Source organism: Columba livia, chromosome 2 (assembly GCF_036013475.1).
Source record: "Columba livia isolate bColLiv1 breed racing homer chromosome 2, bColLiv1.pat.W.v2, whole genome shotgun sequence".
Classification (NCBI taxonomy): Eukaryota; Metazoa; Chordata; class Aves; order Columbiformes; family Columbidae; genus Columba; species Columba livia.
In genome coordinates, this window is record NC_088603.1 from 67,076,665 (window position 1) to 67,103,821 (window position 27,157).

Below are 27,157 nucleotides of genomic sequence, written 5' to 3' on the forward strand. Positions count from 1 at the left end.
GCTGCCCTGAACCGATCACCCCTAGAGATGAAGCCCGAGGGAGACACCACTCAGCCGGCAAATATTCCAAAAACACGTTTTGCTCACAGATCTTACAGCAAGTTTTCCCTCGGCAAACAAAAGATTAAACAGCAGCAACAAGCAGAAATAATACTCACAAGTCTGTGACTCACAAGAGGGCTGTTGCAAGAAGGATTTCTGGAAACGCTTGAACATCCATAGAAGTGGCTTGGAGCCACAAAAGCCCTGTCTCTTCAAACACGTTTTGCATTCTTCACACTACAGCACTAAAGAAAGATCAGAATCCCTTAGCATAGTACAATTCTGCAATACAGCGACCGGGTTGGTCGTGCTGCTAAGACACCTTGTCCAAAGATCTGCAGCTCTTGCTCTTTGCTGAAGACAAAAGGCCGATGAGTCGGTTCCAGCAGAGGCAAACCAAATCTAAGCACTGACAGGGCTGCAGAGCAAAATGGCCCCGCAATGGGGCCTCGTGGCCCCGGGGGCCGCCATGCCGGCCACCGCAGCGGCCGTTGGGGACGCCACGAGCCTCTGTGATGGCAGTTGGAGCAGAGCTGTGCCAGCTGCGCCATCGCTCCGAGAGAAGAGGCCGCAGACGACAGCGCCGGATCGACGCGAAGAAGAGAGAGGAGGCTCAGGGACCCCCTGGGATGGCTCCGCCGCCCAAACGGCGGCTGCCTGGCGGGAGCAGCAGCACCGCCCACAGGCAGGAGGAGCCCATGGAGATTGACCCACCCCGGGAAGAGGCGGAGCCCATGGAGGTGGATCCGCCTCGGCAGGAGGAGGAGGCGATGGAGGTGGATCCGCCTCAGGCAGGGCTGCTGGGGCCCAGCACCAGCATGGCCGGACCGCCTCCGGCGCCGCAGTGCCCTAAGCGCCGCAGGACGGCCGGGGGCTCTCCCAGAGCCCCCAAACAGGCGCCTGGCCGCAAGCGGCGCCGCCCCCGCAGCCGCCACTAGCCACCTCCGGGGGATGGGCCGGACCAGCAGCCGCTCTGGAGCCACAGGTGAGCCCGGCTTCCCAGCCCGCACCCCCGGCCCTCATGCCGGGGCATCTCCTCTGCCCTGGGGCCTGGGGAAGAGGCGAGGAGGGTCGCTGCCATCTTCTGCTCGGCAGCCCCAGAGCACCGGGAGGAGTCCTCAGGAGCCACCACACAGCGGGGGACAGCGCCACAGACGCCAGGACACCCGAGGACAGCGCTGGAGCTTGCCTTCAAGGCAAAAGGTTTTCACATTGCACAAATCATTCAGACTTTTCCTTTCGCTCTCCTTCTCCCTGTAGGCAGACTAGAGAGTTAATAGAAATATGTAGATATAGAAAATAAGAGCTAGATGTATGTGTCTGTGCACAGAAGCCCACTGGAGACCGCCAGAGACCGTCGGGGACAGAAGGACACCGTGGGATCTGCACCTTGCCTTATAAAAGGAGAAGTGTGGAGACTTGGAGACGAAACCTGACGAGGTATGCTTGTTATTCAGAGCCTGGTCTTTTGGAACCCTTCTCTTACTCCTCTGATTGGGTGAGATGCAAGGGTCTCCTTTACTTAGGTGTTCTCTGCTCCTCCTCTCCCTCCCCTCTTGCTGTTTTCCTCCGTCATCTCTGTTGTGTCTTCTTGTTGCATTCAGTAATTCTCATCTCTGGCATTTTGGTTTTTTTCCCAGGCTCGGTCAGGAATTCTTGACAGGACTACCGGAAGGAGTGTTTGAAGGTCAGAGGCATTTGGGCACTCTCGGCAGTCCGGGAGATGGCTCCGGCTCAAGGTAGGACAGGGTAGGATAGGCTAGGGCTTGGGCAGGTCCTGGGGGGCGTGAGCAGCCTGTGCATGGGACGAGGAGCCAGGTCTGGCTCACATGCTCAGGGAACAGCCGATCGCCAGCACTGGGGTCAGGAAGGAATTTTTTCCCCCGGGGCAGATTGGCACTGGTCCCCGGGGGTTTTTTGCCTTCCTCTGCAGCGCTGAGCACGACCACTTTGCAGAGCTCCTCTGGGCCCTTTTGGCTCGGTTCCTGCCTGCTGCTCAAGCACCAGGAAGATGGCCTCTCGTGCCCCGCAGCTGGGGGGAGGAAGGCTTTTTTTCCCCCCGAGGTGGGACAGCAAGCGTCTCCGGGGGTTTTTTGCCTTCCTCTGCAGCGCTGAGCACGGCCCCTTGCCACGGCTTCTTTGGGCCATTTGGGCTGGGCGCCTGCTGCTCCACGAGGTGGCCCTAAACGTAGCTAGAACAGCCTATCCAAAGCAGCATAGACCTACTCACAGAAACCAACCGTAAAGAAGTGCAAGGAACTAACCAGCCTTCAAGACGCTAAAATAAACTGAACATAAACACTTGTATCCCTTGTGTTTTGTGTCCTTGAAAGTGTTTTGGAGTCGGGAAGGGGGGAGTCAGGGAGAGTCGGTTGGACGTTGGGGAAGCGGGACGGCGGGGGGGGGAAGGAGGCGGGATGCGGGGGAGGGGAAGGAGGCGGGACAGGGGGGAGACGGGGGGAGACGGGGAGGGGAGGCGGGACGGCGGGGGGGGGAAGGAGGCCGGACGGCGGGGGGGGAAGGAGGCGGGACGGCGAGGGGGGGAAGGAGGCGGGACGGCGAGGGGGGGAAGGAGGCGGGACGGCGAGGGGGGGAAGGAGGCGGGACGGCGAGGGGGGGAAGGAGGCGGGACGGCGGGGGGGGGAAGGAGGCGGGACGGCGGGGGGGGGAAGGAGGCGGGACGGCGGGGGGGAAGGAGGGGGAGGGATGGTAGATGCGGGACCGGGGGGTGGACGGGAGGGGCGGGGAAGGGAGAGGCGGGAGATGGGGAGGGAGGCGGGAGATGGGGAGGGAGGCGGGAAAGGGGGAGACGGGGAGAGGCGGGAGGGGGGGAGACGGGGAGGAGGGAGGGGGGGAGACGGGGAGGGGGCGGGGGGGAGACGGGGCGATGCGGGAGTAGGGGAGAGGCCGGAGGGGAGGAGACGGGGAGGGAGGGTGGACGGGGGGGGGGAGGGAGGTGCGAGACGGGAGGGGGGAGAAGGGTATGGCTGCCCTGAACCGATCACCCCCTAGAGATGAAGTCCAAGGGAGACACCACTCAGCTGGCAAATATTCCAAAAACACGTTTTGCTCACAGATCTTACAGCAAGTTTTCCCTCAGCAAACAAAAGATTAAACAGCAACAACAAGCAGAAATAATATTCACAAGTCTGAACCATCTTCTACGGGATTTTCCCGTACCGGCCGACACCGCCGGACCCGGCGGGCACACCCGCTGCCCCCGCTCCAGCTGCCCGCCAAGCGGCGGCGCCGGCCCCGCAACCCACGCGTGCCCACAAGCGGCCTCGCCCTCCCCGCCCGCCCGCCCGCCGGGCACAAGACGGACCCCAGCGCAGCCCAGCCCGGGCACCGGGAGAGCCGCCTCCCGCAAAGACCGACCCAGCAGCCCCGACGAGCGGATGGCGGAGCCGTCGCTCCTCGGCCCCGCCCCGTGTTCCGGTAAAGGCGGGAACGAGCGGGAGTCGCGCGGTTTGGCTGTTCCCGAGAGTTGGAGGAAAAACTCTTCCCGCCCCCTGTCCCTTCTTCTCCAGCCGGGCAGCCCCCTGGGGCTGCCGCCGCTACAACCGCTGCCGACAGCCCGGTGGCCCCGATGAGCCACCCCGCCCTTCCACCGGGCTTTTTCTTGTGCGTGGAGTGGCCGGTGGAGACTTTTCCGTGCTGTGTGTCACAGCTACTTGATGTGCTGATTTTTTTCCCACCCTATTTTCTCATTAACTCACAAGAAGGTTGTGGCAAGAACACCCGTTTCCGGAAACGCTTGAACATCCCTAGAATTGGCTTGGAGCCAAAAGAGCACTGTCTCTTCAAACACGTTTTGCATTCTCCACACTACAGCACTAAAGAAAATCGGTGTTTCCACTTCCACGGCCATTCCACATCCTGTGGCGGGTCAGAGTCCAGAAGCACCGAGCCTTCATAAGCTCTGTCCTCTGCCTCGGAGGGTGACGCTCCCTCCAGAAACGCCCCCGCCTCTCAGAGGAGGGACAGACAGCTGCTGCTGTCCCGGGGCTGCAGGCTGGGCTCTCAAACGAGCCGAGTTCCCAGGTCACTCCCAACAACTCGGCTTTCGGCTCCTGGAGCGAAATGCAACCTTTGCAAGCACCTGATGCCGCTGCCCTGCTGGGCTGGGCACAGGAGCCCTTCGCCGTGACCAGGGCAGGGAGATGCAACGCTGGGCTTGACTCGCTGCGGAGCTGCAGGGCTGCTGTGCCATCCGGCAGCAGAGGGGGATGAAGTGCCAGCTGGGGCAGTGACAGGGACTGTGCCAGTCAGCGCAGGCAGGTGACAGGAACAACCGCGAAGCCACTAATGAAATGCAAAGAGTACAGCACGGGAAAGAGCACTGGATCAGCACCCGGTGGATTGTCCCTTCGTTTTCTGTTGACTATCAGTGTTATTTATTGAATTATTGATTTCTTTTTACTGATGTATGGTTGGTCATATGCATACGTTTGGGGATTTTTTGGATATTCGTTTTCCTTTCTTCACTGTTTTTGCCAGTGCCTAACCAGACTCTCTTGAATGGAGCTTGGGACTTGATACAAGGCTTCGTGCAAATTTGGAAGCAGAGGGACCAGGGGATGTGTCTCCAGCAATACTACAGCGTGTTTCAAAAACACGGTCCCAATTTCACACGCAGAGTGATTTCCAATTGGGTCCATCTTTCCGAAACATCCTGTGCCTGGGGAGAGTTGTGGAAACAAACTTGAGATGGGTCCTATGTTACCTCTGTTCCTGCTCCTCGTCCCATAGTGCCGTGGCGGGATTCCTCCTCTGAGGGTGGTTCTTTTGAAGTAAATAAAACGTCTGTTGGAAGGAATTGTGGGAATTCAAAGACATGGTTCTTACACCTTTGGACAAATGTTTGCGTTAAAAACGGAGGCAAATTTTCTCTCCTTCTCCCTATATATGTGTATGCAGACTGTATAGTTTATAAAGACATGTAAAAATAGAAAATTAAATCGATAAATGTGTGCACACGGAAGCCCACAGGAGACCACCGGAGATTGCTGGAGATTGCAGGAGACCGTCCGGAGACCGAAGGACACCGCTAGAAACCACAGGACACCATTGGCTCTGTGTCTTGGTTTAAAAAGGAAGAAGGTTTTCACATTTCAGCAAACAATTAAGACTTTGGTTTTCTCTCTCCTTCTCCCTATATGTGTGTCTATGGACAATATAGTTTAGAAAAATATGTACATATAGACAATAACAGCTATAAATGCAGGCACAGAGAAGCCCGCTGGAGACCGTGGGAGACCGAAGAAGGCCGCTGGAAACCACAGGACGCCACTGGAGAACGTCGGAGACCAAAGGACACCGTGGGACCTGCACCTTGCCTGAAAAAAGGAAAAGTTTCTTAACATTTTACAAATACTTCAGCCTTTTCCTTTCTCTCTCCCTCTGTAAATACTAGAAATGCAGTACGGGAGGAAGGGAGAAAAAGTCGTCTTGTGAACTTACAATCATTATGATGCGATCTGCTACAATAATCGATTTTGGCATTAAAAGTAACACGCTCCTAGTAAAACATGCTCCTCTAGTAAAAAACCAGGAAAGATTTGTATCAGTTCTAGTGTAACATTGTATCTGCTGAGACTGTGGCTTCCCTAGATGTCAGCTGGGGAATAGAGAGGCTGCAGGAAAGTTTGTTGACACAAAGTGGGAAACGTGGATTTTTTTTCCCAGTTAACTTTTTCTTTCCCCTTTCCTCTTCTTCCCACCCCTGTTTAGGCTCACGACCTTCCAAAAGCTGTTGCGGCAGATCACACACAGGTCCCTGCCGTTTGCTCGAACTCTGTAACACCATCAGGCAGATACGTTCTTGGGATATTGTCTTGCGTGCTGCTGGGCCAAGAAGTGACACGAACGCCGTGTAAACACGGGCAGTGATGGCTCCTGGTCAGCAGTCACAGGCTGGCCTCAGTAATTGCTGTGAGACTAATCCCACACAGGAGCAACAGTATATGCTTCTGCCTTGTCAGCTTCATGAACAGGGCAAGTGGAGGGGAAAAATGCTCTTCTGTTAACTTCAAGTCATCACCTATGCTATCTGCAGCAATAATCGATTTGTTGAAAAAACTGGGAAACTTTGATTTTTTTTTCCCCCATTAACCCTTTTCCCCCCCTTCCGCTTTTTCCCATCCCTGTTTAGGCTCACAACCTTGCAAAGGCTATTGCAGCAGCTCACACATTTCTTCTGAAGCATCCAGATGCTGAAATGAGGCAGAGAAGTGTGGCCTACTGTCAGAGCAGACCTGAGGCTGAGCAGCAAATGAGAGACTTGGAGACAGAAGCTGACGAGGTATGCTTTTGATTCAGAGCCTGGTCTTTGGGAACCCTTCTATCACTCCTCGGATGGGGTGAGATTCAAGGATCTTGTTTGCTTACGTGTCCTCTGCTCCTCCTCTCCTTCCCCTCTTGCTCTTTTCCTCCGTCATCTCTGTTGTGTCTTCTTGGTGCATTCAGTAATCTCTGGCATTTGGTTTCTTCTTCCCAGGTTTGGGCAGGAATTCGTAACGGGGCTGTAGGAAGAAGTACTGGAAGTAAGGCTGGACTGGCAACAAATCCACACTGTGTTTTGGCAAAAGAGGGACACGGTTAGGTTGATTACTCCCCTGTCTTGTAGATGACAGGGACTGATTTGGGGCCAGCACCCCAAAGGCTTCCTCCCAAAGGTGCTGGGCGGAGTTGGGGTGGGCGGGACTGCACACGCGTGGCTCTGTCACCCCCGTGTCACAATGCCAGCACCCGGCAATGCAGCGCTCACAATGCCCCGAGCAGGACCAAAAGGAGCAGCCGGGTCCCGTGTCCACTGCCAGAGCTGGCCCGGGGGCAGCCGCAACACATCCCACAGGAAGCACTTGAGGAGCTGGTGGAATCACAGGGCAGGGGCTGAGGGAGGAAGAGCTTGCATGAGGCTGCTGGAGGTTCTCCACTGCAAGGTGATCTGCGGGCAGGGCCACCATCCAAGCTCAGCTCACGGATGGAAATCCTTTTGAGCTGGATAGCAGTGGAGAGACCAAGGGCATTTCTTCTGTGCTTGCAACACCCACTGGTGTCCCACCAGGCACAGGAAGGAGTCTTGCCCCCAAGGACCATCAGCTCAGAGGCATTTGGGCACTCTCGGAAGTCCGGGAGATGGCTCCGGCTCGAGGTAGGACAGGGTAGGATAGGCTAGGGCTTGGGCAGGTCCTGGGGGGCGTGAGCAGCCTGTGGGATGAGGAGCCAGGTCTGGCTCACATGCTCAGGGAACAGCCGATCGCCAGCACTGGGGTCAGGAAGGAATTTTTTCCCCCGGGGCAGATTGGCACTGGTCCCCGGGGGTTTTTTGCCTTCCTCTGCAGCACTGAGCACGACCACTTTGCAGAGCTCCTCTGGGCCCTTTTGGCTCGGTTCCTGCCTGCTGCTCAAGCACCAGGAAGATGGCCTCTCGTGCCCCGCAGCTGGGGGGAGGAAGGCTTTTTTGCCTTCCTCTGCAGCGCTGAGCACGGCCCCTTCCCACGGCTTCTTTGGGCCATTTGGGCTGGGCGCCTGCTGCTCCACCAGTTGGCCCTAAACTTAGCTAGAACAGCCTACCTAAACCAGCACAGAACAACTCACCTAAACCAACCTTAAACAACCTAAACCAGTCTGCCTTCAAAAACTTCAATCAGCCACCTACAACCTAAGCAGAACCTTAAACAATCTACGACAAATTACCTAAACCAACCTAAACCAAGCAAGAGAAACCAACCTAAACACCCTAAAACAAACCTACCCAAACCAAATGATCTAAAAAATCCTACCTAAAACAATCTAAAACTACATAAACCGGCATTTCTCAGCCAACCTCAAGCAACCTGTAACCAAACAAGCTAAACAAACCCAAACCAACCAATCTTAACCTAAAACAACCATTAAACAATCTCAAACAACTTCAAAACAATCTGATAAAGGATAAAACTACCTAAAGCAACCCATCTAAACCAACCTCAAAAATAGGAAACCCAACGACATAGCCTGACCAAAATGCCCTCAAGCAAACAACCCAAAGCTAAATAGAACCACTGAAACCAGCCTACAATCGCCAAGCTAAAAACCAATCTAAATCAACTAAACTTCAACAACGAAGCTAAAACCCCCTAAAAAACCTCAACAACCAAACTCCAACCACCAGCCACCCTACCCCATGCAGTGTCTCACTTGGATGTGTCTGCAGTCTTGGAAGCTTGACTACCCCAGGTTCTCCTACAAATGGACCCTGAGCTTGTTTGGAGGTTCTCAAGCACAGCGCAGCTACCGTATCCCCTTGACCTAGCAATGGTTCGCCTCTAGCGGGGAAGGTCGTCCTCTTTGAGCAAGGCAGGGAAACACGTGGAGCAGGGAAGGAGGACGGGGACATCTGCTGAGACAGCACAAACAGCCCCATCGAGCCTGGTGATTAGTGGGGGGACGCATGTCCCAGCGAGATTGCAGTCACATCCAAATCATCCAGACACAACCTAAAACCAACAAAACACCATGTAAATCTAACCAAAGCACCTAAAGCACCCTCAACAACCAATCTAAACCACCCCAACCTGAAGGAACCCATCTTCAAACATGCAACGTAAAAAACACTGCCTAAAACAACCTACCAAAAAGGAACTAAACCAACCTAAACCAAACAACCTGAACCAACCTCAACAGAAACCCTTCAGGCAACCTAAACAATGTAAACCAAACCTGCCAAAACCAACCTACCTGAAAACACAGACACCCACCAACCCACCTAAACTGCCTACTGAAAACAAACAACCTAAAATAACCAACCAACTTAAAATCATCTAAACAAACCTAAACCAAACTACTGAAAACGGCCTCAACGAAAACAGCTTCAGATACGCCACCTACAACAACCAACGGAAGACACCTTCAACCAAAAATCACCTACATCAAGCAACCTGAACCCACCAGCCTTCGACAACCAGCCTCTCACAACCACCCTCAAAGAACCTGCCTCAAACCAACCTCAAACGACCGCAACAAACTGAACCAAGCTCGTAAAACCAGAAACCTCAACCAAACTAACGCAACCAGTGCTAAAGAAGCGTCAGAAAACAGCACCAACCAAAGAACCCAGCAAAACCAAGAAAAGTAAACCTCCAAAGCTAAACAACATAGATCAGCGGTAAGAAAATCACATCACACAGCCTAAACCAACCCACCTAAACTAACCAACCGAAACCAAGCTAAACCATCAAACCTGAAACAAGCAATCTGAGACCCCCTACCTCAACCAAACTTAAAAACGTATAAACTGACCTAAACCAACCAAATGAAACCAACTTAGAAAAACCCAACAAAACCAAAACAACAATGGAAACAACATCAACAACAGAAACAGAACACCAAACAAGGTAGAAAGAAACAAGCAAAACCCAAGCAAGTTACAGACCAAGAAGGCAGATGTAGGAAGCAGCATGCAGAGATGTTGCATGGGGACCCAGTGCTTTGGAGCAGCCACTGGTGTCCTGTCAGGAACAGGAAGGATTCGCAGCTGCCACTCGGCACCTCTCCCTGCGGGCAACACCAGCGCCTGGCAGGGACCAGAGCGCTTCTCGTGCACCCTGCCCAAGAAGCACAGCAGCCAAACAAGGTGTGCAAGGCAAAACATCTGCTCGCCATCGCTACATGTGATGCTTTGGAAAAGATCCCACAGTACCACATACCTCTTCTTTGGTGCATGGTCAGTCCCGCGCCTCATTCTCAAGGTCCTCCCTCTTCAGGAACCTGGCAAAGCTTGGCCTCCATTCCTGCTGCTGCTCTCTGCAGCTCTGGGACTTGCCTTTGCCAGCCCGCAAGGGCTGTTTGTTCGAGCTAAACTGAAGAATGCATCAGCCTGCTCCTGGCTACACGTGGGCTTGTGTTAAGGATTGTGAGCATTGGCTCTGAAAAAGAGTGAGAAACGGAAATGACATGGAATAACAGAACACGAAAAAACATAAAATGAAGTAAATTAAAATAAAATAAAACAAAACAAAATAAAATAGAAACACTTGTATCCATTGCGTTTTGTGTCCTGGAAAGTGGTTTTGAGGGAAGGGTGAAGGAAGGGAGAGGGAAAGGGGACGGGCAGGGGGGAAGGGAAGGGAAGGCAGAAGAGAAAAGAAAGCCCTGACAGAGCCCTGAGGGCTCCGTGCCCGGAACTGTGCGGGTTTGACTGAAAGTGAACTCATTTTCTTCATGGAGTTAGAAACCTTTCAATTAGTTTGAGAACACGAGATAACACCCCAGCACAGAGCTAATGTTTTTAATTGCGCCGGTCTGAGAGCCAAGGACATTCTGACTGCTCTGCCCACGGATGTGACGTATCGGGGAAGGGGGACAGAGATGGGACAGAGCTGGACTGACATCCAGGCTGATCGATACGAGTATTTCATCCCATTAGCGTCACGGTCATTATTTAAGGAGGGAGGGGATCTCTCTCACTCTCTCAGGCGTGCAGTGTAAGCTTGATAAACTGGCCACATGGGTCAAGAAAGCCACCTGGCAACCAAACAGACCCCTTGCACTCTTCCGCTCAGCACATCAAGATTTGCCCTCTAAGTCTCGGCAATTTCTTGAATATCACCAATAACCAACACAGGTTTCAAATAGCAACATGGCATGACAAAATAATACATACTTCTCTTTAAGTCCGCTCCTTTTTTTAAATCTTTGCCTAGACCTTCAGGAAATGTCAAACCAAACTAACTACCGAGCAGTTCAACACGCAACCCACGCAAAATAAAGGCGACCCATGAGGAACCCCGTTACAAGTATCAGTCGTGCAACTGCTACTCTGTGGCACGGCTGCCCTGAACCGATCACCCCTAGAGATGAAGCCCGAGGGAGACACCACTCAGCCGGCAAATATTCCAAAAACACGTTTTGCTCACAGATCTTACAGCAAGTTTTCCCTCGGCAAACAAAAGATTAAACAGCAACAACAAGCAGAAATAATACTCACAAGTCTGTGACTCACAAGAGGGCTGTTGCAAGAAGGATTTCTGGAAACGCTTGACCATCCATAGAAGTGGCTTGGAGCCACAAAAGCCCTGTCTCTTCAAACACGTTTTGCATTCTTCACACTACAGCACTAAAGAAAGATCAGAATCCCTCAGCATAGTACAATTCTGCAATACAGCGACCGGGTTGGTCGTGCTGCTAAGACACCTTGTCCAAAGATCTGCAGCTCTTGCTCTTTGCTGAAGACAAAAGGCCGATGAGTCGGTTCCAGCAGAGGCAAACCAAATCTAAGCACTGACAGGGCTGCAGAGCAAAATGGCCCCGCAATGGGGCCTCGTGGCCCCGGGGGCCGCCATGCCGGCCACCGCAGCGGCCGTTGGGGACGCCACGAGCCTCTGTGATGGCAGTTGGAGCAGAGCTGTGCCAGCTGCGCCATCGCTCCGAGAGAAGAGGCCGCAGACGACAGCGCCGGATCGACGCGAAGAAGAGAGAGGAGGCTCAGGGACCCCCTGGGATGGCTCCGCCGCCCAAACGGCGGCTGCCTGGCGGGAGCAGCAGCACCGCCCACAGGCAGGAGGAGCCCATGGAGATTGACCCACCCCGGGAAGAGGCGGAGCCCATGGAGGTGGATCCGCCTCGGCAGGAGGAGGAGGCGATGGAGGTGGATCCGCCTCAGGCAGGGCTGCTGGGGCCCAGCACCAGCATGGCCGGACCGCCTCCGGCGCCGCAGTGCCCTAAGCGCCGCAGGACGGCCGGGGGCTCTCCCAGAGCCCCCAAACAGGCGCCTGGCCGCAAGCGGCGCCGCCCCCGCAGCCGCCACTAGCCACCTCCGGGGGATGGGCCGGACCAGCAGCCGCTCTGGAGCCACAGGTGAGCCCGGCTTCCCAGCCCGCACCCCCGGCCCTCATGCCGGGGCATCTCCTCTGCCCTGGGGCCTGGGGAAGAGGCGAGGAGGGTCGCTGCCATCTTCTGCTCGGCAGCCCCAGAGCACCGGGAGGAGTCCTCAGGAGCCACCACACAGCGGGGGACAGCGCCACAGACGCCAGGACACCCGAGGACAGCGCTGGAGCTTGCCTTCAAGGCAAAAGGTTTTCACATTGCACAAATCATTCAGACTTTTCCTTTCGCTCTCCTTCTCCCTGTAGGCAGACTAGAGAGTTAATAGAAATATGTAGATATAGAAAATAAAAGCTAGATGTATGTGTCTGTGCACAGAAGCCCACTGGAGACCGCCAGAGACCGTCGGGGACAGAAGGACACCGTGGGATCTGCACCTTGCCTTATAAAAGGAGAAGTGTGGAGACTTGGAGACGAAACCTGACGAGGTATGCTTGTTATTCAGAGCCTGGTCTTTTGGAACCCTTCTCTTACTCCTCTGATTGGGTGAGATGCAAGGGTCTCCTTTACTTGTGTGTTCTCTGCTCCTCCTCTCCCTCCCCTCTTGCTGTTTTCCTCCGTCATCTCTGTTGTGTCTTCTTGTTGCATTCAGTAATTCTCATCTCTGGCATTTTGGTTTTTTTCCCAGGCTCGGTCAGGAATTCTTGACAGGACTACCGGAAGGAGTGTTTGAAGGTCAGAGGCATTTGGGCACTCTCGGCAGTCCGGGAGATGGCTCCGGCTCGAGGTAGGACAGGGTAGGATAGGCTAGGGCTTGGGCAGGTCCTGGGGGGCGTGAGCAGCCTGTGCATGGGACGAGGAGCCAGGTCTGGCTCACATGCTCAGGGAACAGCCGATCGCCAGCACTGGGGTCAGGAAGGAATTTTTTCCCCCGGGGCAGATTGGCACTGGTCCCCGGGGGTTTTTTGCCTTCCTCTGCAGCGCTGAGCACGACCACTTTGCAGAGCTCCTCTGGGCCCTTTTGGCTCGGTTCCTGCCTGCTGCTCAAGCACCAGGAAGATGGCCTCTCGTGCCCCGCAGCTGGGGGGAGGAAGGCTTTTTTTCCCCCCGAGGTGGGACAGCAAGCGTCTCCGGGGGTTTTTTGCCTTCCTCTGCAGCGCTGAGCACGGCCCCTTGCCACGGCTTCTTTGGGCCATTTGGGCTGGGCGCCTGCTGCTCCACGAGGTGGCCCTAAACTTAGCTAGAACAGCCTATCCAAAGCAGCATAGACCTACTCACCTAAACCAACCGTAAAGAAGTGCAAGGAACTAACCAGCCTTCAAGAAGCTAAAATAAACTGAACATAAACACTTGTATCCCTTGTGTTTTGTGTCCTTGAAAGTGTTTTGGAGTCGGGAAGGGGGGAGTCAGGGAGAGTCGGGTGGACGTTGGGGAAGCGGGACGGCGGGGGGGGGGAAGGAGGCGGGACGGCGGGGGGGGGAAGGAGGCGGGACGGCGGGGGGGGGAAGGAGGCGGCACGGCGTGGGGGGGTAGGAGGCGGGACGGCGGGGGGGGGAAGGAGGCGGGACGGGGGAGATACGGTGAGGGGAAGCGGGACGGGGGGTAGAGGCGGGACGGGGGGGAACCGGACGGGGGGGGATGGTAGATGCGGGACCGGGGGGTGAACGGGAGGGGCGGGGAACGGAGAGGCGGGAGATGGGGAGGGAAGCGGGAGAGGGAGAGGCGGGAGGGGGGGAGACGGGTAGGGGGGAGACGGGGCGAGGCGGGAGTATGGGAGAGGCGGGAGGGGAGGAGACGGGGAGGGCGGGTGGACGGGGGGGGAGGGAGGTGCGAGACGGGAGGGGGGAGAAGGGTATGGCTGCCCTGAACCGATCACCTCCTAGAGATGAAGTCCAAGGGAGACACCACTCAGCTGGCAAATATTCCAAAAACACGTTTTGCTCACAGATCTTACAGCAAGTTTTCCCTCAGCAAACAAAAGATTAAACAGCAACAACAAGCAGAAATAATACTCACAAGTCTGAACCATCTTCTACGGGATTTTCCCGTACCGGCCGACACCGCCGGACCCGGCGGGCACACCCGCTGCCCCCGCTCCAGCTGCCCGCCAAGCGGCGGCGCCGGCCCCGCCACCCACGCGTGCCCACAAGCGGCCTCGCCCTCCCCGCCCGCCCGCCCGCCGGGCACAAGACGGACCTCAGCGCAGCCCAGCCCGGGCACCGGGAGAGCCGCCTCCCGCAAAGACCGACCCAGCAGCCCCGACGAGCGGATGGCGGAGCCGTCGCTCCTCGGCCCCGCCCCGTGTTCCGGTAAAGGCGGGAACGAGCGGGAGTCGCGCGGTTTGGCTGCTCCCGAGAGAGAGTTGGAGGAAAAACTCTTCCCGCCCCCTGTCCCTTCTTCTCCAGCCGGGCAGCCCCCTGGAGCTGCCGCCGCTACAACCGCTGCCGACAGCCCGGTGGCCCCGATGAGCCACCCCGCCCTTCCACCGGGCTTTTTCTTGTGCGTGGAGTGGCCGGTGGAGTCTTTTCCGTGCTGTGTGTCACAGCTACTTGATGTGCTGATTTTTTTCCTACCCTATTTTCTCATTAACTCACAAGAAGGTTGTGGCAACAACACCCGTTTCCGGAAACGCTTGAACATCCCTAGAATTGGCTTGGAGCCAAAAGAGCACTGTCTCTTCAAACACGTTTTGCATTCTCCACACTACAGCACTAAAGAAAATCGGTGTTTCCACTTCCACGGCCATTGCACATCCTGTGGTGGGTCAGAGTCCAGAAGCACCGAGCCTTCATAAGCTCTGTCCTCTGCCTCGGAGGGTGACGCTCCCTCCAGAAACGCCCCCGCCTCTCAGAGGAGGGACAGACAGCTGCTGCTGTCCCGGGGCTGCAGGCTGGGCTCTCAAACGAGCCGAGTTCCCAGGTCACTCCCAACAACTCGGCTTTCGGCTCCTGGAGCGAAATGCAACCTTTGCAAGCACCTGATGCCGCTGCCCTGCTGGGCTGGGCACAGGAGCCCTTCGCCGTGACCAGGGCAGGGAGATGCAACGCTGGGCTTGACTCGCTGCGGAGCTGCAGGGCTGCTGTGCCATCCGGCAGCAGAGGGGGATGAAGTGCCAGCTGGGGCAGTGACAGGGACTGTGCCAGTCAGCGCAGGCAGGTGACAGGAACAACCGCGAAGCCACTAATGAAATGCAAAGAGTACAGCACGGGAAAGAGCACTGGATCAGCACCCGGTGGATTGTCCCTTCGTTTTCTGTTGACTATCAGTGTTCTTTATTGAATTATTGATTTCTTTTTACTGATGTATGGTTGGTCATATGCATACGTTTGGGGATTTTTTGGATATTCGTTTTCCTTTCTTCACTGTTTTTGCCAGTGCCTAACCAGACTCTCTTGAATGGAGCTTGGGACTTGATACAAGGCTTCGTGCAAATTTGGAAGCAGAGGGACCAGGGGATGTGTCTCCAGCAATACTACAGCGTGTTTCAAAAACACGGTCCCAATTTCACACGCAGAGTGATTTCCAATTGGGTCCATCTTTCCGAAACATCCTGTGCCTGGGGAGAGTTGTGGAAACAAACTTGAGATGGGTCCTATGTTACCTCTGTTCCTGCTCCTCGTCCCATAGTGCCGTGGCGGGATTCCTCCTCTGAGGGTGGTTCTTTTGAAGTAAATAAAACGTCTGTTGGAAGGAATTGTGGGAATTCAAAGACATGGTTCTTACACCTTTGGACAAATGTTTGCGTTAAAAACGGAGGCAAATTTTCTCTCCTTCTCCCTATATATGTGTATGCAGACTGTATAGTTTATAAAGACATGTAAAAATAGAAAATTAAATCGATAAATGTGTGCACACGGAAGCCCACAGGAGACCACCGGAGATTGCTGGAGATTGCAGGAGACCGTCCGGAGACCGAAGGACACCGCTAGAAACCACAGGACACCATTGGCTCTGTGTCTTGGTTTAAAAAGGAAGAAGGTTTTCACATTTCAGCAAACAATTAAGACTTTGGTTTTCTCTCTCCTTCTCCCTATATGTGTGTCTATGGACAATATAGTTTAGAAAAATATGTACATATAGACAATAACAGCTATAAATGCAGGCACAGAGAAGCCCGCTGGAGACCGTGGGAGACCGAAGAAGGCCGCTGGAAACCACAGGACGCCACTGGAGAACGTCGGAGACCAAAGGACACCGTGGGACCTGCACCTTGCCTGAAAAAAGGAAAAGTTTCTTAACATTTTACAAATACTTCAGCCTTTTCCTTTCTCTCTCCCTCTGTAAATACTAGAAATGCAGTACGGGAGGAAGGGAGAAAAAGTCGTCTTTTGAACTTACGATCATTATGATGCGATCTGCTACAATAATCGATTTTGGCATTAAAAGTAACACGCTCCTAGTAAAACATGCTCCTCTAGTAAAAAAACCACCAAAGATTTGTATCAGTTCTAGTGTAACATTGTATCTGCTGAGACTGTGGCTTCCCTAGATGTCAGCTGGGGAATAGAGAGGCTGCAGGACAGTTTGTTGACAGAAAGTGGGAAACGTGGATTTTTTTTCCCAGTTAACTTTTTCTTTCCCCTTTCCTCTTCTTCCCACCCCTGTTTAGGCTCACGACCTTCCAAAAGCTGTTGCGGCAGATCACACACAGGTCCCTGCCGTTTGCTCGAACTCTGTAACACCATCAGGCAGATACGTTCTTGGGATATTGTCTTGCGTGCTGCTGGGCCAAGAAGTGACACGAACGCCGTGTAAACACGGGCAGTGATGGCTCCTGGTCAGCAGTCACAGGCTGGCCTCAGTAATTGCTGTGAGACTAATCCCACACAGGAGCAACAGTATATGCTTCTGCCTTGTCAGCTTCATGAACAGGGCAAGTGGAGGGGAAAAATGCTCTTCTGTTAACTTCAAGTCATCACCTATGCTATCTGCAGCAATAATCGATTTGTTGAAAAAACTGGGAAACTTTGATTTTTTTTTCCCCCATTAACCCTTTTCCCCCCCTTCCGCTTTTTCCCATCCCTGTTTAGGCTCACAACCTTGCAAAGGCTATTGCAGCAGCTCACACATTTCTTCTGAAGCATCCAGATGCTGAAATGAGGCAGAGAAGTGTGGCCTACTGTCAGAGCAGACCTGAGGCTGAGCAGCAAATGAGAGACTTGGAGACAGAAGCTGACGAGGTATGCTTTTGATTCAGAGCCTGGTCTTTGGGAACCCTTCTATCACTCCTCGGATGGGGTGAGATTCAAGGATCTTGTTTGCTTACGTGTCCTCTGCTCCTCCTCTCCTTCCCCTCTTGCTCTTTTCCTCCGTCATCTCTGTTGTGTCTTCTTGGTGCATTCAGTAATCTCTGGCATTTTGTTTCTTCTTCCCAGGTTTGGGCAGGAATTCGTAACGGGGCTGTAGGAAGAAGTACTGGAAGTAAGGCTGGACTGGCAACAAATCCACACTGTGTTTTGGCAAAAGAGGGACACGGTTAGGTTGATTACTCCCCTGTCTTGTAGATGACAGGGACTGATTTGGGGCCAGCACCCCAAAGGCTTCCTCCCAAAGGTGCTGGGCGGAGTTGGGGTGGGCGGGACTGCACACGCGTGGCTCTGTCACCCCCGTGTCACAATGCCAGCACCCGGCAATGCAGCGCTCACAATGCCCCGAGCAGGACCAAAAGGAGCAGCCGGGTCCCGTGTCCACTGCCAGAGCTGGCCCGGGGGCAGCCGCAACACATCCCACAGGAAGCACTTGAGGAGCTGGTGGAATCACAGGGCAGGGGCTGAGGGAGGAAGAGCTTGCATGAGGCTGCTGGAGGTTCTCCACTGCAAGGTGATCTGCGGGCAGGGCCACCATCCAAGCTCAGCTCACGGATGGAAATCCTTTTGAGCTGGATAGCAGTGGAGAGACCAAGGGCATTTCTTCTGTGCTTGCAACACCCACTGGTGTCCCACCAGGCACAGGAAGGAGTCTTGCCCCCAAGGACCATCAGCTCAGAGGCATTTGGGCACTCTCGGAAGTCCGGGAGATGGCTCCGGCTCGAGGTAGGACAGGGTAGGATAGGCTAGGGCTTGGGCAGGTCCTGGGGGGCGTGAGCAGCCTGTGGGATGAGGAGCCAGGTCTGGCTCACATGCTCAGGGAACAGCCGATCGCCAGCACTGGGGTCAGGAAGGAATTTTTTCCCCCGGGGCAGATTGGCACTGGTCCCCGGGGGTTTTTTGCCTTCCTCTGCAGCGCTGAGCACGACCACTTTGCAGAGCTCCTCTGGGCCCTTTTGGCTCGGTTCCTGCCCGCTGCTCAAGCACCAGGAAGATGGCCTCTCGTGCCCCGCAGCTGGGGGGAGGAAGGCTTTTTTGCCTTCCTCTGCAGCGCTGAGCACGGCCCCTTCCCACGGCTTCTTTGGGCCATTTGGGCTGGGCGCCTGCTGCTCCACCAGTTGGCCCTAAACTTAGCTAGAACAGCCTACCTAAACCAGCACAGAACAACTCACCTAAACCAACCTTAAACAACCTAAACCAGTCTGCCTTCAAAAACTTCAATCAGCCACCTACAACCTAAGCAGAACCTTAAACAATCTACGACAAATTACCTAAACCAACCTAAACCAAACAAAAGAAACCAACCTAAACACCCTAAAACAAACCTACCCAAACCAAATGATCTAAAAAATCCTACCTAAAACAATCTAAAACTACATAAACCGGCATTTCTCAGCCAACCTCAAGCAACCTGTAACCAAACAAGCTAAACAAACCCAAACCAACCAATCTTAACCTAAAACAACCATTAAACAATCTCAAACAACTTCAAAACAATCTGATAAAGGATAAAACTACCTAAAGCAACCCATCTAAACCAACCTCAAAAACAGGAAATCGAATGACACAACCTGACCAAAATGCCCTCAAGCAAACAACCCAAAGCTAAATAGAACCACTGAAACCAGCCTACAATCGCCAAGCTAAAAACCAATCTAAATCAACTAAACTTCAACAACGAAGCTAAAACCCCCTAAAAAACCTCAACAACCAAACTCCAACCACCAGCCACCCTACCCCATGCAGTGTCTCACTTGGATGTGTCTGCAGTCTTGGAAGCTTGACTACCCCAGGTTCTCCTACAAATGGACCCTGAGCTTGTTTGGAGGTTCTCAAGCACAGCGCAGCTACCGTATCCCCTTGACCTAGCAATGGTTCGTTCGCCTCTAGCGGGGAAGGTCGTCCTCTTTGAGCAAGGCAGGGAAACACGTGGAGCAGGGAAGGAGGACGGGGACATCTGCTGAGACAGCACAAACAGCCCCATCGAGCCTGGTGATTAGTGGGGGGACGCATGTCCCAGCGAGATTGCAGTCACATCCAAATCATCCAGACACAACCTAAAACCAACAAAACACCATGTAAATCTAACCAAAGCACCTAAAGCACCCTCAACAACCAATCTAAACCACCCCAACCTGAAGGAACCCATCTTCAAACATGCAACGTAAAAAACACTGCCTAAAACAACCTACCAAAAAGGAACTAAACCAACCTAAACCAAACAACCTGAACCAACCTCAACAGAAACCCTTCAGGCAACCTAAACAATGTAAACCAAACCTGCCGAAACCAACCTACCTGAAAACACAGACACCCACCAACCCACCTAAACTGCCTACTGAAAACAAACAACCTAAAATAACCAACCAACTTAAAATCATCTAAACAAACCTAAACCAAACTACTGAAAACGGCCTCAACGAAAACAGCTTCAGATACGCCACCTACAACAACCAACGGAAGACACCTTCAACCAAAAATCACCTACATCAAGCAACCTGAACCCACCAGCCTTCGACAACCAGCCTCTCACAACCACCCTCAAAGAACCTGCCTCAAACCAACCTCAAACGACCGCAACAAACTGAACCAAGCTCGTAAAACCAGAAACCTCAACCAAACTAACGCAACCAGTGCTAAAGAAGCGTCAGAAAACAGCACCAACCAAAGAACCCAGCAAAACCAAGAAAAGTAAACCTCCAAAGCTAAACAACATAGATCAGCGGTAAGAAAATCACATCACACAGCCTAAACCAACCCACCTAAACTAACCAACCGAAACCAAGCTAAACCATCAAACCTGAAACAAGCAATCTAAGACCCCCTACCTCAACCAAACTTAAAAACGTATAAACTGACCTAAACCAACCAAATGAAACCAACTTAGAAAAACCCAACAAAACCAAAACAACAATGGAAACAACATCAACAACAGAAACAGAACACCAAACAAGGTAGAAAGAAACAAGCAAAACCCAAGCAAGTTACAGACCAAGAAGGCAGATGTAGGAAGCAGCACGCAGAGATGTTGCATGGGGACCCAGTGCTTTGGAGCAGCCACTGGTGTCCTGTCAGGAACAGGAAGGATTCGCAGCTGCCACTCGGCACCTCTCCCTGCGGGCAACACCAGCGCCTGGCAGGGACCAGAGCGCTTCTCGTGCACCCTGCCCAAGAAGCACAGCAGCCAAACAAGGTGTGCAAGGCAAAACATCTGCTCGCCATCGCTACATGTGATGCTTTGGAAAAGATCCCACAGTACCACATACCTCTTCTTTGGTGCATGGTCAGTCCCGCGCCTCATTCTCAAGGTCCTCCCTCTTCAGGAACCTGGCAAAGCTTGGCCTCCATTCCTGCTGCTGCTCTCTGCAGCTCTGGGACTTGCCTTTGCCAGCCCGCAAGGGCTGTTTGTTCGAGCTAAACTGAAGAATGCATCAGCCTGCTCCTGGCTACACGTGGGCTTGTGTTAAGGATTGTGAGCATTGGCTCTGAAAAAGAGTGAGAAACGGAAATGACATGGAATAACAGAACACGAAAAAACATAAAATGAAGTAAATTAAAATAAAATAAAACAAAACAAAATAAAATAGAAACACTTGTATCCATTGCGTTTTGTGTCCTGGAAAGTGGTTTTGAGGGAAGGGTGAAGGAAGGGAGAGGGAAAGGGGACGGGCAGGGGGGAAGGGAAGGGAAGGCAGAAGAGAAAAGAAAGCCCTGACAGAGCCCTGAGGGCTCCGTGCCCGGAACTGTGCGGGTTTGACTGAAAGTGAACTCATTTTCTTCATGGAGTTAGAAACCTTTCAATTAGTTTGAGAACACGAGATAACACCCCAGCACAGAGCTAATGTTTTTAATTGCGCCGGTCTGAGAGCCAAGGACATTCTGACTGCTCTGCCCACGGATGTGACGTATCGGGGAAGGGGGACAGAGATGGGACAGAGCTGGACTGACATCCAGGCTGATCGATACGAGTATTTCATCCCATTAGCGTCACGGTCATTATTTAAGGAGGGAGGGGATCTCTCTCACTCTCTCAGGCGTGCAGTGTAAGCTTGATAAACTGGCCACATGGGTCAAGAAAGCCACCTGGCAACCAAACAGACCCCTTGCACTCTTCCGCTCAGCACATCAAGATTTGCCCTCTAAGTCTCGGCAATTTCTTGAATATCACCAATAACCAACACAGGTTTCAAATAGCAACATGGCATGACAAAATAATACATACTTCTCTTTAAGTCCGCTCCTTTTTTTAAATCTTTGCCTAGACCTTCAGCAAATGTCAAACCAAACTAACTACCCAGCAGTTCAACACGCAACCCACGCAAAATAAAGGCGACCCATGAGGAACCCCGTTACAAGTATCAGTCGTGCAACTGCTACTCTGTGGCACGGCTGCCCTGAACCGATCACCCCTAGAGATGAAGCCCGAGGGAGACACCACTCAGCCGGCAAATATTCCAAAAACACGTTTTGCTCACAGATCTTACAGCAAGTTTTCCCTCGGCAAACAAAAGATTAAACAGCAACAACAAGCAGAAATAATACTCACAAGTCTGTGACTCACAAGAGGGCTGTTGCAAGAAGGATTTCTGGAAACGCTTGACCATCCATAGAAGTGGCTTGGAGCCACAAAAGCCCTGTCTCTTCAAACACGTTTTGCATTCTTCACACTACAGCACTAAAGAAAGATCAGAATCCCTTAGCATAGTACAATTCTGCAATACAGCGACCGGGTTGGTCGTGCTGCTAAGACACCTTGTCCAAAGATCTGCAGCTCTTGCTCTTTGCTGAAGACAAAAGGCCGATGAGTCGGTTCCAGCAGAGGCAAACCAAATCTAAGCACTGACAGGGCTGCAGAGCAAAATGGCCCCGCAATGGGGCCTCGTGGCCCCGGGGGCCGCCATGCCGGCCACCGCAGCGGCCGTTGGGGACGCCACGAGCCTCTGTGATGGCAGTTGGAGCAGAGCTGTGCCAGCTGCGCCATCGCTCCGAGAGAAGAGGCCGCAGACGACAGCGCCGGATCGACGCGAAGAAGAGAGAGGAGGCTCAGGGACCCCCTGGGATGGCTCCGCCGCCCAAACGGCGGCTGCCTGGCGGGAGCAGCAGCACCGCCCACAGGCAGGAGGAGCCCATGGAGATTGACCCACCCCGGGAAGAGGCGGAGCCCATGGAGGTGGATCCGCCTCGGCAGGAGGAGGAGGCGATGGAGGTGGATCCGCCTCAGGCAGGGCTGCTGGGGCCCAGCACCAGCATGGCCGGACCGCCTCCGGCGCCGCAGTGCCCTAAGCGCCGCAGGACGGCCGGGGGCTCTCCCAGAGCCCCCAAACAGGCGCCTGGCCGCAAGCGGCGCCGCCCCCGCAGCCGCCACTAGCCACCTCCGGGGGATGGGCCGGACCAGCAGCCGCTCTGGAGCCACAGGTGAGCCCGGCTTCCCAGCCCGCACCCCCGGCCCTCATGCCGGGGCATCTCCTCTGCCCTGGGGCCTGGGGAAGAGGCGAGGAGGGTCGCTGCCATCTTCTGCTCGGCAGCCCCAGAGCACCGGGAGGAGTCCTCAGGAGCCACCACACAGCGGGGGACAGCGCCACAGACGCCAGGACACCCGAGGACAGCGCTGGAGCTTGCCTTCAAGGCAAAAGGTTTTCACATTGCACAAATCATTCAGACTTTTCCTTTCGCTCTCCTTCTCCCTGTAGGCAGACTAGAGAGTTAATAGAAATATGTAGATATAGAAAATAAGAGCTAGATGTATGTGTCTGTGCACAGAAGCCCACTGGAGACCGCCAGAGACCGTCGGGGACAGAAGGACACCGTGGGATCTGCACCTTGCCTTATAAAAGGAGAAGTGTGGAGACTTGGAGACGAAACCTGACGAGGTATGCTTGTTATTCAGAGCCTGGTCTTTTGGAACCCTTCTCTTACTCCTCTGATTGGGTGAGATGCAAGGGTCTCCTTTACTTAGGTGTTCTCTGCTCCTCCTCTCCCTCCCCTCTTGCTGTTTTCCTCCGTCATCTCTGTTGTGTCTTCTTGTTGCATTCAGTAATTCTCATCTCTGGCATTTTGGTTTTTTTCCCAGGCTCGGTCAGGAATTCTTGACAGGACTACCGGAAGGAGTGTTTGAAGGTCAGAGGCATTTGGGCACTCTCGGCAGTCCGGGAGATGGCTCCGGCTCAAGGTAGGACAGGGTAGGATAGGCTAGGGCTTGGGCAGGTCCTGGGGGGCGTGAGCAGCCTGTGCATGGGACGAGGAGCCAGGTCTGGCTCACATGCTCAGGGAACAGCCGATCGCCAGCACTGGGGTCAGGAAGGAATTTTTTCCCCCGGGGCAGATTGGCACTGGTCCCCGGGGGTTTTTTGCCTTCCTCTGCAGCGCTGAGCACGACCACTTTGCAGAGCTCCTCTGGGCCCTTTTGGCTCGGTTCCTGCCTGCTGCTCAAGCACCAGGAAGATGGCCTCTCGTGCCCCGCAGCTGGGGGGAGGAAGGCTTTTTTTCCCCCCGAGGTGGGACAGCAAGCGTCTCCGGGGGTTTTTTGCCTTCCTCTGCAGCGCTGAGCACGGCCCCTTGCCACGGCTTCTTTGGGCCATTTGGGCTGGGCGCCTGCTGCTCCACGAGGTGGCCCTAAACTTAGCTAGAACAGCCTATCCAAAGCAGCATAGACCTACTCACCTGAACCAACCGTAAAGAAGTGCAAGGAACTAACCAGCCTTCAAGAAGCTAAAATAAACTGAACATAAACACTTGTATGCCTTGTGTTTTGTGTCCTTGAAAGTGTTTTGGAGTCGGGAAGGGGGGAGTCAGGGAGAGTCGGGTGGACGTTGGGGAAGGGGGGGGGGGAAGGAGGCGGGACGGCGGGGAGACGGGGGGAGACGGGGAGGGGAGGCGGGACGGCGGGGGGGGGGAAGGAGGCGGGACGGCGGGGGGGGGGAAGGAGGCGGGACGGCAGGGGGGGGGGAAGGAGGCGGGACGGCAGGGGGGGGGGAAGGAGGCGGGACGGCAGGGGGGGGGAAGGAGGCGGGACGGCTGGGGGGGGGAAGGAGGCGGGACGGCTGGGGGGGGGAAGGAGGCGGGACGGCAGGGGGGGGGAAGGAGGCGGGACGGCAGGGGGGGGGAAGGAGGCGTGACGGCGGGGGGGGGAAGGAGGCGGGACGGCGGGGGGGGGAAGGAGGCGGGACGGCGGGGGGGGGAAGGAGGCGGGACGGCGGGGGGGGGAAGGAGGCGGGACGGCGGGGGGGGGAAGGCGGGGAGGGGAGGCGGGACGAGTGGGAGGGGGGAGGGGAGGCGGGACGCCGGGGGGGGGAAGGAGGCGGGACGGCGGGGGGGGGAAGGAGGCGGGACGGCGGGGGGGGGAAGGAGGCGGGACGGCGGGGAGACGGGAGGGGAAGGAGGCGGGACGGGGGGGAGACGGGAGGGGAAGGAGGCGGGACGGGGGGGAGACGGGGGCGGAAGGAGGCGGGACGGGGGGGAGACGGGGGCGGAAGGAGGCGGGTGGGGGCGATACGGGGGGGGGAGGCGGGACGGGGGGTAGAGGCGGGACGGGGGGGGACCGGAGTGGGGGGGATGGTAGATGCGGGACCGGGGGGTGGACGGGAGGGGCGGGGAAGGGAGAGGCGGGAGACGGGGAGACGGGGAGAGGCGGGAGAGGGGGAGACGGGGAGAGGCGGGAGGGGGGGAGACGGGGAGGGGGGAGACTGGGCGAGGCGGGAGTAGGGGCGAGGAGGGAGGGGAGGAGACGGGGAGGGAGGGTGGACGGGGGGGGGGAGGGAGGTGCGAGACGGGAGGGGGGAGAAGGGTATGGCTGCCCTGAACCGATCACCCCCTAGAGATGAAGTCCAAGGGAGACACCACTCAGCTGGCAAATATTCCAAAAACACGTTTTGCTCGCAGATCTTACAGCAAGTTTTCCCTCAGCAAACAAAACATTAAACAGCAACAACAAGCAGAAATAATACTCACAAGTCTGAACCATCTTCTACGGGATTTTCCCGTACCGGCCGACAACGCCGGACCCGGCGGGCACACCCGCTGCCCCCGCTCCAGCTGCCCGCCAAGCGGCGGCGCCGGCCGCGCCACCCACGCGTGCCCACAAGCGGCCTCGCCCTCACCGCCCGCCGGGCACAAGACGGACCCCAGCGCAGCCCCGCCCGGGCACCGGGAGAGCCGCCTCCCGCAAAGACCGACCCAGCAGCCCCGACGAGCGGATGGCGGAGCCGTCGCTCCGCGGCCCCGCCCCGTGTTCCGGTAAAGGCGGGAACGAGCGGGAGTCGCGCGGTTTGGCTGTTCCCGAGAGTTGGAGGAAAAACTCTTCCCGCCCCCTGTCCCTTCTTCTCCAGCCGGGCAGCCCCCTGGGGCTGCCGCCGCTACAACCGCTGCCGACAGCCCGGTGGCCCCGATGAGCCACCCCGCCCTTCCACCGGGCTTTTTCTTGTGCGTGGAGTGGCCGGTGGAGACTTTTCCGTGCTGTGTGTCACAGCTACTTGATGTGCTGATTTTTTTCCCACCCTATTTTCTCATTAACTCACAAGAAGGTTGTGGCAAGAACACCCGTTTCCGGAAACGCTTGAACATCCCTAGAATTGGCTTGGAGCCAAAAGAGCACTGTCTCTTCAAACACGTTTTGCATTCTCCACACTACAGCACTAAAGAAAATCGGAGTTTCCACTTCCACGGCCATTGCACATCCTGTGGCGGGTCAGAGTCCAGAAGCACCGAGCCTTCATAAGCTCTGTCCTCTGCCTCGGAGGGTGACGCTCCCTCCAGAAACGCCCCCGCCTCTCAGAGGAGGGACAGACAGCTGCTGCTGTCCCGGGGCTGCAGGCTGGGCTCTCAAACGAGCCGAGTTCCCAGGTCACTCCCAACAACTCGGCTTTCGGCTCCTGGAGCGAAATGCAACCTTTGCAAGCACCTGATGCCGCTGCCCTGCTGGGCTGGGCACAGGAGCCCTTCGCCGTGACCAGGGCAGGGAGATGCAACGCTGGGCTTGACTCGCTGCGGAGCTGCAGGGCTGCTGTGCCATCCGGCAGCAGAGGGGGATGAAGTGCCAGCTGGGGCAGTGACAGGGACTGTGCCAGTCAGCGCAGGCAGGTGACAGGAACAACCGCGAAGCCACTAATGAAATGCAAAGAGTACAGCACGGGAAAGAGCACTGGATCAGCACCCGGTGGATTGTCCCTTCGTTTTCTGTTGACTATCAGTGTTATTTATTGAATTATTGATTTCTTTTTACTGATGTATGGTTGGTCATATGCATACGTTTGGGGATTTTTTGGATATTCGTTTTCCTTTCTTCACTGTTTTTGCCAGTGCCTAACCAGACTCTCTTGAATGGAGCTTGGGACTTGATACAAGGCTTCGTGCAAATTTGGAAGCAGAGGGACCAGGGGATGTGTCTCCAGCAATACTACAGGGTGTTTCAAAAACACGGTCCCAATTTCACACGCAGAGTGATTTCCAATTGGGTCCATCTTTCCGAAACATCCTGTGCCTGGGGAGAGTTGTGGAAACAAACTTGAGATGGGTCCTATGTTACCTCTGTTCCTGCTCCTCGTCCCATAGTGCCGTGGCGGGATTCCTCCTCTGAGGGTGGTTCTTTTGAAGTAAATAAAACGTCTGTTGGAAGGAATTGTGGGAATTCAAAGACATGGTTCTTACACCTTTGGACAAATGTTTGCGTTAAAAACGGAGGCAAATTTTCTCTCCTTCTCCCTATATATGTGTATGCAGACTGTATAGTTTATAAAGACATGTAAAAATAGAAAATTAAATCGATAAATGTGTGCACACGGAAGCCCACAGGAGACCACCGGAGATTGCTGGAGATTGCAGGAGACCGTCCGGAGACCGAAGGACACCGCTAGAAACCACAGGACACCATTGGCTCTGTGTCTTGGTTTAAAAAGGAAGAAGGTTTTCACATTTCAGCAAACAATTAAGACTTTGGTTTTCTCTCTCCTTCTCCCTATATGTGTGTCTATGGACAATATAGTTTAGAAAAATATGTACATATAGAC

At 54.8% G+C, this 27,157-nt stretch overlaps 5 long non-coding RNA genes across 8 annotated transcripts; all 5 read left to right on the forward strand.

The window, feature by feature from the left end:
• The first annotated feature begins 304 nt into the window (after positions 1 to 304).
• LOC135578821 (uncharacterized) lies at positions 305 to 2,349 on the forward strand. 2 transcript variants are annotated; one of them, XR_010470949.1, is made up of 4 exons: positions 305 to 1,027; positions 1,138 to 1,245; positions 1,373 to 1,482; positions 1,683 to 2,349. It is a non-coding gene; the product is annotated as an uncharacterized LOC135578821 (long non-coding RNA). The 2 variants fall into 2 exon arrangements; XR_010470948.1 differs by having other exon boundaries at positions 315 to 1,245.
• Positions 2,350 to 3,347: 998 nt separating this feature from the next.
• LOC135578828 (uncharacterized) lies at positions 3,348 to 8,971 on the forward strand. The gene is made up of 2 exons (XR_010470959.1): positions 3,348 to 6,346; positions 6,542 to 8,971. It is a non-coding gene; the product is annotated as an uncharacterized LOC135578828 (long non-coding RNA).
• Positions 8,972 to 11,029: 2,058 nt separating this feature from the next.
• Positions 11,030 to 13,205, forward strand: LOC135578824 (uncharacterized). 2 transcript variants are annotated; one of them, XR_010470955.1, is made up of 4 exons: positions 11,030 to 11,883; positions 11,994 to 12,101; positions 12,229 to 12,338; positions 12,539 to 13,205. It is a non-coding gene; the product is annotated as an uncharacterized LOC135578824 (long non-coding RNA). The 2 variants fall into 2 exon arrangements; XR_010470954.1 differs by having other exon boundaries at positions 11,035 to 12,101.
• Positions 13,206 to 14,054: 849 nt separating this feature from the next.
• Positions 14,055 to 19,659, forward strand: LOC135578826 (uncharacterized). Its single transcript, XR_010470957.1, has 2 exons — positions 14,055 to 17,030; positions 17,226 to 19,659. It is a non-coding gene; the product is annotated as an uncharacterized LOC135578826 (long non-coding RNA).
• A 2,194-nt stretch (positions 19,660 to 21,853) lies between these two features.
• On the forward strand, positions 21,854 to 23,893 carry LOC135578818 (uncharacterized). Of its 2 annotated transcripts, XR_010470943.1 has the most exons (4): positions 21,854 to 22,571; positions 22,682 to 22,789; positions 22,917 to 23,026; positions 23,227 to 23,893. It is a non-coding gene; the product is annotated as an uncharacterized LOC135578818 (long non-coding RNA). The 2 variants fall into 2 exon arrangements; XR_010470942.1 differs by having other exon boundaries at positions 21,864 to 22,789.
• Positions 23,894 to 27,157: the final 3,264 nt, after the last annotated feature.